The sequence below is a fragment of the Antechinus flavipes genome, chromosome 4 (genome assembly GCF_016432865.1).
Source record: "Antechinus flavipes isolate AdamAnt ecotype Samford, QLD, Australia chromosome 4, AdamAnt_v2, whole genome shotgun sequence".
Taxonomy (NCBI): Eukaryota; Metazoa; Chordata; class Mammalia; order Dasyuromorphia; family Dasyuridae; genus Antechinus; species Antechinus flavipes.
In genome coordinates, this window is record NC_067401.1 from 183,640,128 (window position 1) to 183,656,236 (window position 16,109).

General features: G+C 34.7%; 1 protein-coding gene across 1 annotated transcript in view; it reads left to right on the top strand.

Moving 5' to 3' along the window:
- CCDC42 (coiled-coil domain containing 42) overlaps positions 1-16,109 on the top strand; it is a 58,798-nt gene that overhangs the window by 16,868 nt on the left and 25,821 nt on the right. The window lies entirely within an intron of this gene.

Sequence of the window (16,109 nt, forward strand, 5' to 3'; positions counted from 1 at the left end):
TTTATGACTTTGGGAAAGTCATGTCATTTCATTGTTCCTCAATTTCCTCTTTCATAAAATTAAAAGGTTGCATTAGATGGCTTCTGATGTCCTTTCCAGTCTACTTACCTATGACATAAATGGTTTCTAATGTCCGTTCTAGCTCTAAATCATATTATCATGTCTGAGTTCCCTTTCTGGCTCTGATAATGTGATTTTATGAAGATAAAGTTCCATAGTAAATTGACAAACTTGGAACTTCAAGGTCTCCTTACCAGCATTCTAGTTTAAAGGCTTATATCATGCCTTCATATCAAAATCTGGAGGACTTAACTATTTTATGCCTGAAAATTCCACCCTTGTGAATGATAGCTAATTGGTTGTTGCCTCAGTAACCCAAGTTCTTTAGCTGACTAGAAACCAGCTCCAGTCACCCTTCTTTTTATCCCCCAGACATCTTACCAGCCTCAGTACCACTTTGTACTTCCTATTTCTTCTATTATCCCCCCACTTGCCAATTTTGGAATCATTATCAAATCAACTTTTGTCATTGTTCCTGGAAATACTATGTCCCTCTACTCCCCTATGACTCCATCCACCAATCCTATAAACATTTCTCTTTACTTTCTAATAAGAAGATAAGCTTCTTGAAGGCAGGGATTAATTTATATTTGTATCCCATTGCTTAGCAATGACACCTTATAAATGTCTGGCACTATGCAGCCAGGGCCTGCTTGGGGTTAATGAAAAGGAAAAATTGTTTTCTGCCTTCCTGATAGGGTTCCATATGGACCCAAGAACACAATACAACCAAATCTGCAATCTCCAGACTGCACTTCCTGTTTCTTCCTTTCATTAGCCTTCTCAAAGAATAATGAACAATGAGATTTTGTTATTATTTAGTCATTTCAGTTGTGTCCAACTTCTTGACGCTTTGGGGGATTTTCTTGGCAAAGATACTGCTGAAGTGATTTGCCATTACTTTTTCCAGTTCATTTTACAAATGAGGAAACTGAGGCAAACAGGGTTAAGTGACTTGGCCAGGGTTACACACATAGTGAGTGTCTAAAGCCAGATTTGGACTCAGCAAGATAAATTTTCAAGCCTGACATATAGTGTCATTTAGCTGCTAGAACAATTAAACTAGGGTCACAGAATTTCCAGGATTGCCCTAATTCATAGCAATATTGCTGATTGGGCAGTTGAAGATTGTGGAAAAAATAATTGACCTCGAACTTCCCAATTACTTGACTTCATCAGTGGATCTCACCCTTATTCTGCTAAGGATTGATTCCCTAATGATTTGCATACACTAATCCCCTCCTTTGCGGTTTCTGAAGTTTCTTCTTCAGTATCACCCTTCTTTCCAGCCTTAGCTGTCCACTGTCTCATTCTTATCCATCAACTCAGCTTCCTGCAGTCTCACTGCAGATTTGACCACTTCTTCCATTGTGCCCTCTGAAATGCTGGCTCTATAGCTTGCTTTCATCATAACTTCTTTTCTTATTATCTTTTGTCACTGAATCCTGGCTCCTTCATGATAATACTACATCCCTTGCTACTGTTTCTAGTACTGATTTTATTTTTACTCATAACTCACTCCCCCGCCCTACCCTGGCCAACACATATCCACTGATCATGCAGTAGAATTAGAATATTCATTGCTTTCCATTGCCACTTCCCAGCAAATATTCCTTTCATCACCATCTTTGAGCATCTCTTCTTCTTTGGGATTCATTCCATCTAAATTTATCACAGATTGAATCTATTAAAATCCAAGACTTTATCCCTATTTTTTAAATCATTGGGCTTACTCCCTAGCTCAGTCTTCCTTTCTACTTTAACATTTATTCTAAGGGACTACAGTATACAAGTTGATGTTGCCTCAAATCCCTTAGCTTGTTGGCTTCTCAATCTATTCAAATGCCATAACTTGCACCGCACCTTCATTCCACTTTTGCCACATACAGAGTTAGCCTTGCTCTGAACTATCACCCACAAGTGTTTCATTTCCAAGTTCAAAAACTCGGAATTTTTTTAGCTTTATGACCTTTTAATTTTTTAACTTTTTGCCTTTTAAACCTGCTCTCCATCACAAAAGACTTTAAATCTCTCTGTCTCTCAGCAATATCCAGGCTATCACCCATACTCTGGCCATACTATCCATTTTTCCCAACATTGATCTCTTGTTAAACAAGTTCAACCTGACACTATCCTCTACTCTTGAATCCTTTAATCCTTTGTCCTATAAGCATAATGGCTTGCTAAATCCTAACCTTAGATCATACTGCATATTTTCTCCCTACACTAGTGCTGCACAAGAGAACTAGAGGAAATCATGTTGACTTTGGTGACTGACTCCACTATAAACTAATTCTAGCTAATTTAAACTAGACTGTCAATAAAAGAAGGTCCTTGAAAGAATGACATTGATTCCAGTTTATAATACTGCTATCAGTGATTTTGTGCAGTTGCTAGAGCTAAGTTTTGTTTTCCTGAGTGAAATTTAATTTTTTTATAAGTCATCTGATTTAGAGAAAACAATTTATTGTTATAGTACTAACTGTTTTGCAGACTGCAGGTGTATGCTACCAGTCAGAATCCCTGAACTCTGAAAAGTCTCTAAGTCTTAAGACAGTAACTTTATTATGCATTTGTGTGTGTGTGTGTGTGTGTGTGTGTGTGTACGCACATATGTATTGTACTTTATTATAAAACCTCTTGTAAATTTACCTTCTGAATCCTTGTAATTATTGAAGAGGAGCAGTTTTTTCTGCAATTGCATTTTTTGCTAACAAATCACATAGTTTGAACTTTGTTTCTTCAATTACAAAACTACTTGTGACAGTTGATGATCCAGCCAAGAAATCAAGAGCACACCCTGATTCAGGGAATGGCCTCCCCAAGCAGTACCTTAGAATGCTCGAGTTGATTTTCTCACAGAAGGATTATTCTACAGAAAGCTACTTTCCCTCTATCTCAATTCCCGACCTAAGGTAAGTCTCTACACTGTAAGAGAAGTCTCTTTAAGGGAATAATATGATCCAATAATAGTAAACCAAAGGAAACTTCCCTGGAAATTTTTTTTACTTAAAAAATAGAGGATGCTTCCAGGTGAACCAGGAATAAATAGGATATGTCAAATTTAGTTTAAAATTACAATAATTCAGCTGATAATTTATTTTGGCCTCAATTCAGCATCTTTGAGTATTATAAATGAAAAGCTCTAAGCCAGTGGTTCTCAAAGTATTGTCGAGAGAATTCTGGGGATCTCTGAAACCCTTTTAGAAGGTCTACAAATTCAAATATAGTTTTTATTTCCAATATGGTAAATGTCTATAAATATAATCCAGATAAACAAAAATTCTTTGGAGAAATCTTCAATTATTTTTAATAAGATAAAGATACTGAAAACAAAAGTTTGAGAACCACTGCTCTAAGCCATAGGAGACAAAAATCCAAGCCAGATGGAACACTGGTTATGTTGAGCTGTTCTTTCTGCCAGCGTATGTCTGACATACCTAGGGTATCTAGGTCCTGTCTTGCCTGCTCCCTATTCCACAATCCCTTTCAGCTACTCCTTCTGTTATCATCACTTTCTCTTCTGCCCTCTGGACCCCCATCTTAACCTCCTCCCAAATTAACTGGAAATTAATTTCTTTTAAGTGAGATAAGCCAAAGCTGGTATTTTCCCTCTTCAAGAAAGACTTGTACCTAAACCAGCACAGCCTGGTCAGATAGTCACAATTAAGAAACATTAGCCTTCCAAACTCTCTGATTTTTCTATCTGGAAAAGAGAAACTTCCAAATTTGACAAAGATCCATGAGTGGTTATAACCCAATTTCAGGCCATCTTTAGGGATTATAATAATAATTATTGAAGCTGCTGATAGGCAAGCTCTGGCATGTGAGCCCTGACCCCACAGGTGTCCCAAATTATCCATTAAGCCCTTCAATGAAACTCCAACAATCCTGCTGATTACATCAGGTTACTTAAGACTAGAGAGTCATTCATTGGTGTCGTAGAAGCTTGTGTTGTCCACACTGAAAACAAGTAAATCTTAAGAGACAATTAAAGAAGAAAATAGAATCCCTAACCATTTTAATGACAGATTATATAAAAGCACTAAATGGTGTGTGGACAAGAGATTCAAGAGTAATAAACTCAACTTTTCTCATTCAATTCCAGTCAGAAATTCAAAAGTACTTTCCTAAGAATTACCCTGGGAGGATGAAACCAAGATAGTGGAGAGCAGACAGGACATTGCCTGAGCTCTCTCCAGATTCCCTCAGAATTAATGCCAAGTAAAGCCTCTAAATAGATTTTGGAGTGACAGAACCCACAAACATTCAGAATGTAATAATTTTCCAGCTTCACATATCTTGGAAGGACTTCAGGAAAAGTCTGTCTCAATTGGGCTGGAAGGAACATGGCCTAGTGCAGGTGCTGAGCAGAGAGGCCCAGTGAGGAAAGTCTAACATGGGGAATCTAGCAAGAGGCTCTTAGCCAAAGTACAGCAAACAGAAGGCCAGTGAATCAGTAGACCACTTGTGACAACCTTAAAACAAATAAAGAAGACAAATTTTGAGCCTCTGGATCCCAGCATAAAAGGCAGGATTTGACTAGCCCACTCCAGCACAGTAGGAAAGCCTACAGCACCACCAGCCCCAGTGCAATCAGGGCGAGGCCCTTATACTTCTATAACAAGAAGCTTGGGACAATCTCCATGTCCAGTGCAGGAGAGCAGAACTCAACTTTTAAAAATTAGCAAAAAGACAAAAAGAGTTCTTTTTACAGAGAGCTTTGTGGAGACAGGGAAGATCAGAACACAAATCCAGAAAAGGACAACAATGGCAAAATACATATAAATGAAACCTCAAAGGGAGATATGAACTGATCTCAAGCTCAAAAGGCTTTCTTGGAAGACCTCAAAAAAGAGATAGAAGAAAAATGGGGGGAAGGAATGCAGGAGAATTATGAAAGTTTAGGGGGGCAAGTCAACAACTTGGAAAAAGAAGCACAGAAATTGAAAACAACTCCTTAAATCTGGTGAAATGGAAAAAGAAAACAACTCTTTAAAAAATAGAATTGGCAAAATGGAAGAAAAAAAAATCCACTGAATAAAATAATTCCTTTAAAAGTACAATTGGTCAAATGCAAAAGGAGGTTAAAAAAAGCTAATTGAAGAAAATAATCCAACAAAAATTAGGGAAATGGAAGTGAATGACTTCAATGAGACATCAAGAATCAGTCAAACAAAAATTTTGAAAATGAAAAAAAAAATAGAATAAAATGTAAAATACCTCATTGGAAAAACAACTGATCTGGAAAATAGATCCAGGAGAGACAATCTAAGAAATACTAGGCTACCTGAAAGCCATGATGAATAAAGAGCAAAAAATCATCATGGAAAACTTCTCTTATATCCTAGAACTAGAAGGTAAAATAGTCATTGAAAGACTTCACAGATCATCTCCTGAAAGAGACCCCAAAATGAAAACTCCAAGAAATACTTTAGCTAAATCTCAGAATTATAGATCAAGGAGAAAATATTGTAAGCAGCCAGAAAGAAACAACTGAAATATTGAGAATGCAAAATTAGGATTGCCTAGCACCTAGCACCTTCTACAAAAACGAAAAGGAGGGCCTGGAATGTGATATTCCATAAGGCAAAGGAGCTTGGACTACAACCAAGAATCAACTACTCAGCAAAATTAAGCATTATCTTTCAGGGGAAAAGATAGACATTCTGTGAAATAGGGAATTTTCAATCATTTCTGTTGAAAAGTCCAGAGCTGAACAGAAAATTTGATCTTCAAATACTAGACTCATCAAAAGGCAAACAAGAAAGAAAAAAATATTATGTTTTTAAAGATTAAAATGTTTACATCCCTACCTAGGAATCTGACACTTTTAACTCTTGAGAAATGTATCTTTTTCAGGACAGTTAGAAGGGATATACTGAGACAAAGGTGTACTGTAGGTTTAATTTAACTGTAATGTGATGATATAAAAAAGAAATTCGGGATGGAAAAGGGATTGTACTGGAAGAAGAGAAAAGGGTGTTTGAAGGGGGTAAATTACATCACATGAAGAGGCACAAAAATAGATCTTAAAAAAGAGAAGAAAAATGGGGTGAAAATGAGAGCTATGCAGGGAAATTCTGAAAGGTTAAGGAGGGAAGCCAACAGTTTGGGAAAGGAAGCACAGAAGCTGAAGAAAATAACTTAACAAATAAATTTGGTGAAATGGAAAAAATGCAATAGAAGAAAAGAAAAGAGGGATTTGAGCAGTTTGAACCTTAATCTCCTTGAATTTGACTCAAAGAGGGAATATGATACATACTTAGTTTGGTATAAAAATTTGTTTCATCCTATAAGAAAGAAGGAAGGAAAGGGGAAGGCTAATAGAAGGGAGGACAGAAATAAAAGGAGAAAGAACTAAAAGAGGAGGTGGGGAATGAAAACAGGACATATTGAGGAAGGTGGTAATCAGAAGCAAAACACTGGTGGAGAGGGAAAAAGTAAAAGGAGAGAGAAAAAGTATAACCTGAGGAAAAAGGATGGTGGGTAATACAGTAATCTGTAGCTGTAAATGTGAATGGGATGAATTGTCCTATGAAATGGAAACAGATAGCAGAGTACATTAAAAGCTAGAATCCTACAATATAATGTTTACAAGAAACACTTTTGAAGCAGAGGAAATACAAATACAAAGAAAAGGTAAAAAGGCTGGAACAGAATACATTATGCTTCATCTGAAGTAAAACAAAATGAAACAAAACAAAACAAAACAAAAAAACAACAGGGATAGAAATTCTTATTTCAGACCAAGAAAAAGCACAAATTAATCTAATTAAAAGAGATAAGGAAGAAAACTACATCTTGCTAAAGAATGCTATAGATAATCAAGTAATGGCAATACTAAAAATATAAGCACCAAATAGTACAGCATTCAGATTCCTAGAGAAATTAAGTGAGGTGCAAGAAGAAATAGTGGGGGATCTCAAACTCCCTTTATCAAAACTAGATAAATCTAACAACAAAATAAAAAAGAAGTTAAGGAAGTGAATAGAATTTTAGAAAAGTTAGGTATGCATCAGCAAGCATCATATGTAATGGTGATAAACTGGAACTATTCCCAATAAGATCAGGGTTGAAACAAGGTTGCCCACTATCACCATTACTATTCAATATTGTATTAGAAATGCTAGCTTTGGCAATAAGAGAAGAAAAAGAGATTAAAGGAATTAGAATAGGTAATGAGGAAACTAAATTATCACTCTTTACAGATGATATGATGGTATACTTAGAGAACCCTAGAGAATCAACTAAAAAACTATTAGAAATAATCCACAACTTTAGCAAAGTTGCAGGATACAAAATAAATCCACATAAATCATCAGAGTTTTTATACATCACTAATAAAATCCAACAGCAAGAGAAACAAAGATAAATTCCACTTAAAATAACTGTCGATAGTATAAAATATTTGGGAATCTATCTGCCAAGGTAAATTCAGGAATGATATGAGCAAAGTGCTCTTGGATGGGTCAAGCGAATATAATAAAGATGACAATACTACCTAAACTAATCTATTTATATAATGCTATACCAATCAAACTCCCAAGAAACTATTTTGCTGACCTAGAAAAAATAACCACAAAACTCATCTGGAAGAAAAAAGGTCAAGAATTTCAAGGGAATTAATATTTTAAAAAATCAAATGAAGGTGGTCTAGCTGTACCTGATATAAAACTGTATCATAAAGCAGCAATCATAAAAACCATTTCATAATGGCTAAGAAACAAAGTAATTGATCAGTGGAATAGGTTAGGCTTACAGGACAAAATAGTCAATGACTATAGTAATTTAGTGTTTGACAAACCTAAAGACCCCAGCTTTTGGGATATGAATTCACTATTTGACAAAAACTGCTGGGAAAATTGGAAACTAGTAAGGCAGAAACTAGGCATTGACCCACACCTAGTATCATATGCCAAGATAAGGTCGAAATGGGTTCATGATCTAGACGTAAAGAATGATATTATAAACAAATTAGAACATAGGATAGTTTAGCTCTCAGATCTGTGGAAGAGGAAGGAATTTGTGACAAACAAAAAACTAGAGATCATTATTGATCACAAAATAGATAATTTTTTTTAATTTAAATTTTATTTTATTTAATAATAACTTTGTATTGACAGAATCCATGCCAGGGTAATTTTTTACAACATTATCCCTTGCACTCGCTTATGTTTCGTTTTTTCCCCTCCCTCCCTCCACCCCCGCCCCCAAGATGGCAAGCAGTCCTATATATGTTAAATATGTTGCAGTATATCCTAGATATAATACATATTTGCAGAACTGAACAGTTCTCCTGTTGCACAGGGAGAATTGGATTCAGAAGGTAAAAATAACTCGGGAAGAAAATCAAAAATGCAAATAGTTCACATTCATTTCCCAGTGTTCTTTCTTTGGGTGTAGCTGTTTCTGTCCATCATTTATCCATTGAAACTCAGTTAGGTCTCTTTGTCATAGAAATCCACTTCCATCAGAATACATCCTCATACAATATCGTTGTCGAAGTGTATGATGATCTCCTGGTTCTGCTCATCTCACTTAGCATCAGTCCATATAGGTCTATCCAAAATAGATAATTTTTAATATATTAAGTTAAAAAGTTTTTGTACAAACAAAACTAATGCAGACAAGATTAGAATGGAAGCAATAAATTGGGAAAACATTTTTACATTCAAAGGTTCTGATGAAGGTCTCATTTCTAAAATATATAAAGAATTAACTCAAATTTATAAGAATTCGAATCATTCTCCAATTGATAAATGGTCAAAGGATATGAACAGAAAATTTTCAGATGAAGAAATTGGAACTATTTCTAGTCATATGAAAAGATGACCCAAATCACTATTCATCAGAGAAATGCAAATTAAGACAACTTTGAGATACCACTACATATCTGTCAGATTGACTAAGATGACAGGAAAAGATAATGACAAATGTTGGAGGGGATGTGGGAAAACTGAGACACTAATACATTGTTGGTGGGAACTATGAATGGATCCAACCATTCTGGAGAGCAATTTGGAACTGTACTCAAAAAAATTATCAAACTGTACATACCCTTTGATCCAGGAGTGTTTCTACTGGGATTATATCCCAAAGAGATCTTAAAGGAGGGAAAAGGACTCACATGTGCAAAAATGTTTGTGGCAGCCCTTTTTGTAGTGGCTAGAAACTGGAAACTGAATGGATGCCCATTAATTTGAGAATGGTTGAGTAAATTATGGCATATGAATGTTATGGAATATTCTTGTCCTGTAAGAAATGACCTGCAGGATGATTTCAGAGATCTGAACCCATATGAACATGAACTGATGTTAAGTGAAATGAGCAGAACCAGGAGATCATTATACATGGCAACAACAAGACTATACAATGATTAATTCTGATGGATGTGATTTTCTTCAACAATGAGATGATTCAAACCAGTACCAATTTTTCAGTGATGAAGAAAGCCATATACACTCAGAAAGAGGTCTGTGTGAACTAATGTTATATCACAACATAGCATTTTCATGCTTTCTATTGATGTTTGCTTGCATTTTATTTTCTTTCTCAGGTTTTTTTCTTTTTCTAGATCATATTTTTCTTGTGCAGCAAGATAATTGTATAAATATGTATACATATATTGGATTTAATATTTTTTTTTGATTTAACATATATTGTAACATATTTAACATTTTTGGACTACCTGCCACCTAGGGGAGTAGGTGAGGGGAAAGAGGGAAACATTTGAAACAGAAAGTTTTGCAAGGGTCAGTGTTGAAAAATTACCCATGCATATGTTTTGCAAATAAAAAACTTTAATTAAAAAAAAGTTTGGTATGATAGACCTTTGGAGAAAATTGAATGGAGATAAAAAGGAATATACCTTTTTTGGCAGTAGGTGGCACCTACATAAAACCTGATCCTGTTTTAGAACATTAAAAACTTCACAATCAAATGCAGAGAGGCAGTAATAGTAAATGCATCCTTTTCACATCCTCATAAAATAAAAATTACATGTAACAAAGGACAATGAAAAAACAGACAAAAATTAATTAGTAAGTAAATAATCTAATCCTAAAGAATGAGTGGGTAAAACAACAAATCATAGAAACAATTAGTGATTTTATTCAAGAGAATGACAATAATAAAACAACATATCAAAACTTATGAGATGCAGTCAAAGCAATTCTTGGGAGAAATTCTGTATACATGAATAAAATAGGAAAAGAGATCAATGAATTGGGCATGCAATTAAAAAAAACTGGAAGAAAAACAAATTTAAAAACCCCAATTAAGTACCAAATTAGAAATTCTGAAAATCAAAGGACAAATTAATATAATTGGAAGTAAGAAAATTATTAAATAAATAAAATTTATCACCAATGAAGAGGAATTACAATAATTAGGAGCTATTTTACTCAATTGTATGCCAATAAATCTGATAATCTAAGTGAAATGGATGAATATTTATAAAATATAAATTATCCAGATTTACAAAGGAGGAAATAAAATATTTAAATAGTCTCATTTTACAAAAAGAAATTGAATAAGCCATTAATGAATTCCCTAAGAAAAGAATCTCCAAGGCCAGATGGATTTACAAGTGAATTCTACCAAACACCTAAAGAACAATTGATTCCAATACTATATAAACTATTTGGAGAAATAGGAAAAGGAGTCCTATCACATTCCTTTTATGACATAGATTTAGTGCTGGTACCTAAAATTAGGAAGGGCCAATGCAGAGAAAAAATTATAGAACAACTTACTTAATGAATATTGATGCAAAAATCTTAAATAATATATTAAGAAAAGAAATTGCAACAACTTATCACCAGGATAATATATTATGACCAAGTAAAACTGATACTAGGAAAACTATTGGCATAATTGACCATATCAGTAATCAAACTAACAGAAATCATATGATTATCTCAATAGATGGAGAAAAAGCATTTGACAAAATAAAATGCTAATTAAAAAACTAGAGAGCATAAGAATAAGTGGGGTTTTCCTTAAAATAATAAGTAGCATCTAAAGCCATCAACAAATAGAAATAATGCGGATAACCTGAACTCATTATTAACACTATTATTCAATGTTGTACTACAAATGTTAGCTTTAGCAACAAGAGAATAAAAAGAAATTGAAGCGATTGGAGTAGGTAATGAGCAAACAAAACTATCATTCTTTGCAGATGACATAATGGTATATTTGGGGGAAAAAAACTATTAGAAATAATTAACAGCTTTAGCAAAGTTGTAGGTATAAAATAAACCCATATAAATTATCAATATTTCTTTATGTTACCAATGAAGACCAGTAGCAAGAAATAAATTTTTTAAAAATCTTGATTAAAATAATTGTAAAAAATATAAAATGTTTGGATTGCATTACAATTACAAATTACAAATAAAGTTAGATCTAAATAATTGCAAGAATATCAACTGCTCATGGGTAGTCCAAACTAATATAATGAAAATGACAATTCTATCTAAATTAATCTATGTATTCAATGACATACCAATCAAACTGCTAGAAATTACTTTATGAAGATGAAGAAATAATAACAAACTCATCTGGAAGAAAAAAAGATCAAGAATTTCAGGGGAATTAATGAAAAAAAAAATTGTCAAGGATGATGGCCTAGCTGTTTCAGACTTAAAACTATATTATGAAGTGGTGGTCATTAAAATCTTTGGTACTGGCTAAGGAATAGAGTAGTGGATTAATAAAATAGATCAGGTTCATAAGACACAATAGTAGCCTAGGGCTTGATAAACCAAAAACCCCAGCTTCTGTCAGTTTGACAAAATGTTCTGGAAAAATTGGAAAATTATATGGCAGAAACTAGGCACTGACCAATCTCTAACACCCCATACCAAAACAAGGTTGAAATGGGTTTATGATGTAGACATAAAGGGTGGTACTATAAGCAGATTAGAACAAGGAATAGTCTCCCTTTCATATCTGTGGAGAAGGCATCTGTGGTCAAGGAAGAATCAGAGAGCATTATGAAGTGCAAAATGGATAATTTTGATTGCATTAAATTAAAAGTTGTTTGCACAAACAAAACTAATGCAGCCAAGTTTAGAAGGGAATCAGTAACCTGGGGAAAATTTTTTTACAGCTAGCATTTCTGATAAAGACTTCATTTCTAATCTATATAATCTATATGTATATATATATATATAAAATATGTTTTATATATATAATTTTATATATATATATATATATATATATATATATATATATAGAGAGAGAGAGAGAGAGAGAGAGAGAGAAAGCATTGATTCAAATTTATAAGAATACAAGCCATATTCCAATTGATAATTGGTTTAGAAGTTTACAAGGCAAGCAGTAACCTGGGGAAAATTTTTTTACAATCAGTGTTTCTGATAAAGACTTCATTTCTAATACAAATAAAGAGAAAATTGACTCAAATTTATAAGAATACAAACTATACCCCAATTGATAAATAATCAAAGAATATGAATGGACAATTTTCAGATGAGGAAATTAAAGCCATTTCTAGTCATATGAGAAAATGCTCTGAATCACTATTGATTAGAGAAATGCAAATTAAGGTAACTCCAAGGCACCTCCTCATATTAGGTTGGCTAAAATGACAGGAAAAAAATAATGATAAATGTTGGACAGGATGTAGGGAAACTGAGACACTAATACATTATTGGTACAATTGTAAAATGATCCAACCATTCTGGAGAGCAATTTGGAACCATGTCCGAAGGGTTATCAAACTGTGCATACCCTTGATCCAGCAGTGTGTCTAAAAGATCTATATCCCAAAGAGATACAAGAGGGGGAAGGGCCTACATATGCAGAAATGTTTGTTGTATCTCTTTTTATAGTAGCAAGGAACTGGAAATTAAGTGGATGTACATCAATGGAATGGCTGAATAAGTTTATTGATTATGTGTTGTACTATTGGGAGCTGTTGGAATACATGGAAGCCACCTGACAGTGGCTGCTGGAGATCCAACCCAGACCTGCAGAATGGATCTCCTCTTGTGAGATACAAAAAGACTGAGAGGCAGTTGCTGTTCTCTGACCTCTCTGACTGAGAGGCCATTGCATTGCCTGACCTCTCTCCCCTTCCCTCTGTTTCCAATTTATTGCATTCCCAGTCTGCAACACTTGTGTCAGCAAAGACTGCCTTGCAACTCCTTCAGATGTTATGATTCATAGCTGTGAAGGCTCTTGGAGAATTGACCTGTCCCTTAACAATTATGAATGTAATTGAATAATTTTGTTCTATAAGAAATGATGAGCAGGCTGGTTTTGGAAAAGCCTAGAAAAACTTCCATGAACTGATGCTGAGTGAAATTAGCAGAACCAAGAAAATATTGTACATAGTAACAACAAGATTATATGATGATCAACTGTGATGGAGTGGCTTTTTTTCAATAATGAGGTGATTCAAGACAATTCCAATAGACTTGGGATAGAAAGTACTAAATGATGCATCTAGAGAGAAAAATATAGAGACTAATTGTAGATTAAAGCATTTTGTTTCCCTTTGCTTATGTTTTTTTCTTGTGATATTTTCCCTTTTGATCTGATTTTTCTTGTGTAATATGACATATATGGGAATAGAAAAATTGCACATGTTTATATAAGATTGCTGGTTGTTCTAGGGAAGAGGAGTAAGGAAGGAGAAAATTTTGGAATATAAGATATAATAGGTGAATGTTGAAAATTATCATTGCATATATTTAGAAAAATAAAATAACATTAAAAAATAAGGAAATAAGAAAAAAAAAAGAATTATCTTTGGTGATCTGAAAGGCTGTAGGCAAAATTAGGAGCATTGTCTAATACATTCATGAAGAAAAAGATGAGAAAGATAAATTTAAGTAAAAGATCCAAATTGTCATCCCTACTCTGTCCTGGTTATAACAAGACTTGTGAGTTACATGAATATTTTTACTGACACAAAAAGAGCCATATGGCCAAAGAATGTAGAAATAAATTTTTAAAAATGAGACTTGGGGAGTAAAAACAATAGTGGGCCTAGAAATATTCAAGGAAATGGTGCTGCATCAAAATACAAGGTAGGGGATTGTATATTTTGGAGAGGACTTTTTTTTCCCTGATCTTGAAGTCCTTGTCCCAGCTAGCCTAGTTTACATTTGCCTCTATAGTTTACAATTGCTTACTAGATACCAAAGCTTCTGATCTGGTTTTAATGAGTAAACTATATTCTAACTATACCTCTAGGTTGTAGAGGTCTCAAAAAATAAAACCTCAGAGTATTTCAAAATTGCCTCATCACATGGTATTTATTGGGTCCCTTTCTGTTAAACACTTCTTCCTCTTCATGTCCAGATTTCCTATAAATCAATTGGAGCAAGATCTCTTCTGTAAATTTAGGATTACCATTTCCTGTTCTCTCAGTAGTACTCTGTTCTTTCAAGTATCCAAGGATTCCCTTTCTTTTTTACTGTCCTGATTCAGAATCCCCAGGAGACAGGTGGAGATGTTCATAGCATCCCATCTGACATCCTCCACTTTCTGTTGGCCTCTTCTTCTTTAGACATGGAACTCTTAAATTCCATCATCCTTTTTAGCATCAAAATTAGGGAGGTCCTCTGTCTATTTCCCAGTACCTCTTACCCAGAGAGCCCAGTGAAGGTGTTTCACCTATTGTTGATTCTTTAAGAGACCAAGTGCTTTGCATACCACCTTTCAATAAATGTCTAACCTCAATGTTAAGAAGCCTAAACCAGGTTTAGACAGCTCTGTTTATTGCTTTGTACAAAATTTGCGTACTCTTACTGCTTCTTTTTATACTCAAATACCCAAGTGATACCCAAGCCCTGCTTCCATCATTTCCATGTGAGGCTATCTCTTTTTACAGTGATAGATCTTGGCTCAGCTTTTTGTTTTTTAATCATTCTTATTTACTCAGAATCACAGTACCTACAAGAACACATGGACTTGTTTACCTTAAGGGTATATAGAAAGCCCTACTTTGTTTACTTATATCCTATATCTAGACTTAGCTCCCATTATTTTCAAGGTCTCATCTTTAATCTAACATATTGATTACCTCAAATTGGTAGCAGCCAGTGTTGCAGTTTGTCAAAACAACAGTCTTCAACTTTGTCAGCTCCATCAAAGAGATCTTCTAAATTAGAAGTTCCCTGATGCCTTCCATAGGGAAAGTATCTTGGTTTCATTTTATATACATTCTGAGGCCTTCCAGAAGCTGTCCCCACAAATAAACAGCAACTGCACACCATCTTTGGAGCAGTCAGTTATTGTCAACAACAGTAAGATTATGAAACCTCCTGGTGAGATCACAAAATCCCTCAATTCTTTAAAGACCGTTCCATAACCTTTGCAGCCTGACCAGCAACACCTCTCTACTCTTGCAGACCTCAAAAAGGCCTTGGTTTGGGGCCCTGCATTGGAACTTCCAGATTACAATAAGCCTCTTTGTATATGCATGAAGAGGGGTGACTTCCAGTGTCTTAAGCTAAACATTTGGGCTCTCTTCACATCCAGCGGGGTATTACTATACCCAGCCTGATGTGGCTGCTGGCACTGCATCCTGTTTTTGCCACTGTTGGTAGATAAGGATCATATTCCAATTCTGGGTGCTCCTTTGACAGTGAAGTAACCCTACAAGGTTGAGGCCCTTTTACTTTGTCACTGAACTCAGTCTTTTTCTGACCAGATACTTGCTAAATATGAAATGATCTTACTGGGTGTAAAGAGAATATCACTCTCAAGTACTGTGCCATCCTTAATCCTGAACATACTCCCTGCTTTGCCAGTCTCAGGAGAACCACTACATCTCTATAGCAGACATAGTTGAGAAACTCCACAATCACCTCTTTGACAGCCTCTTACAAAATCCTGATTATGTTTTGTATTCCAACAGATCTTCTTTTATGAGAGATGGACCCCCTTACACTGGCACTGCTGTGATCTTTGATCATGATTATTGGGTGACTTTTTTGCCCTTTAAGCCAATGACCAAGCTACTGAACTTATGGTCCTTTACTAAGACATGTCATCTTGTCAGTGAAAAA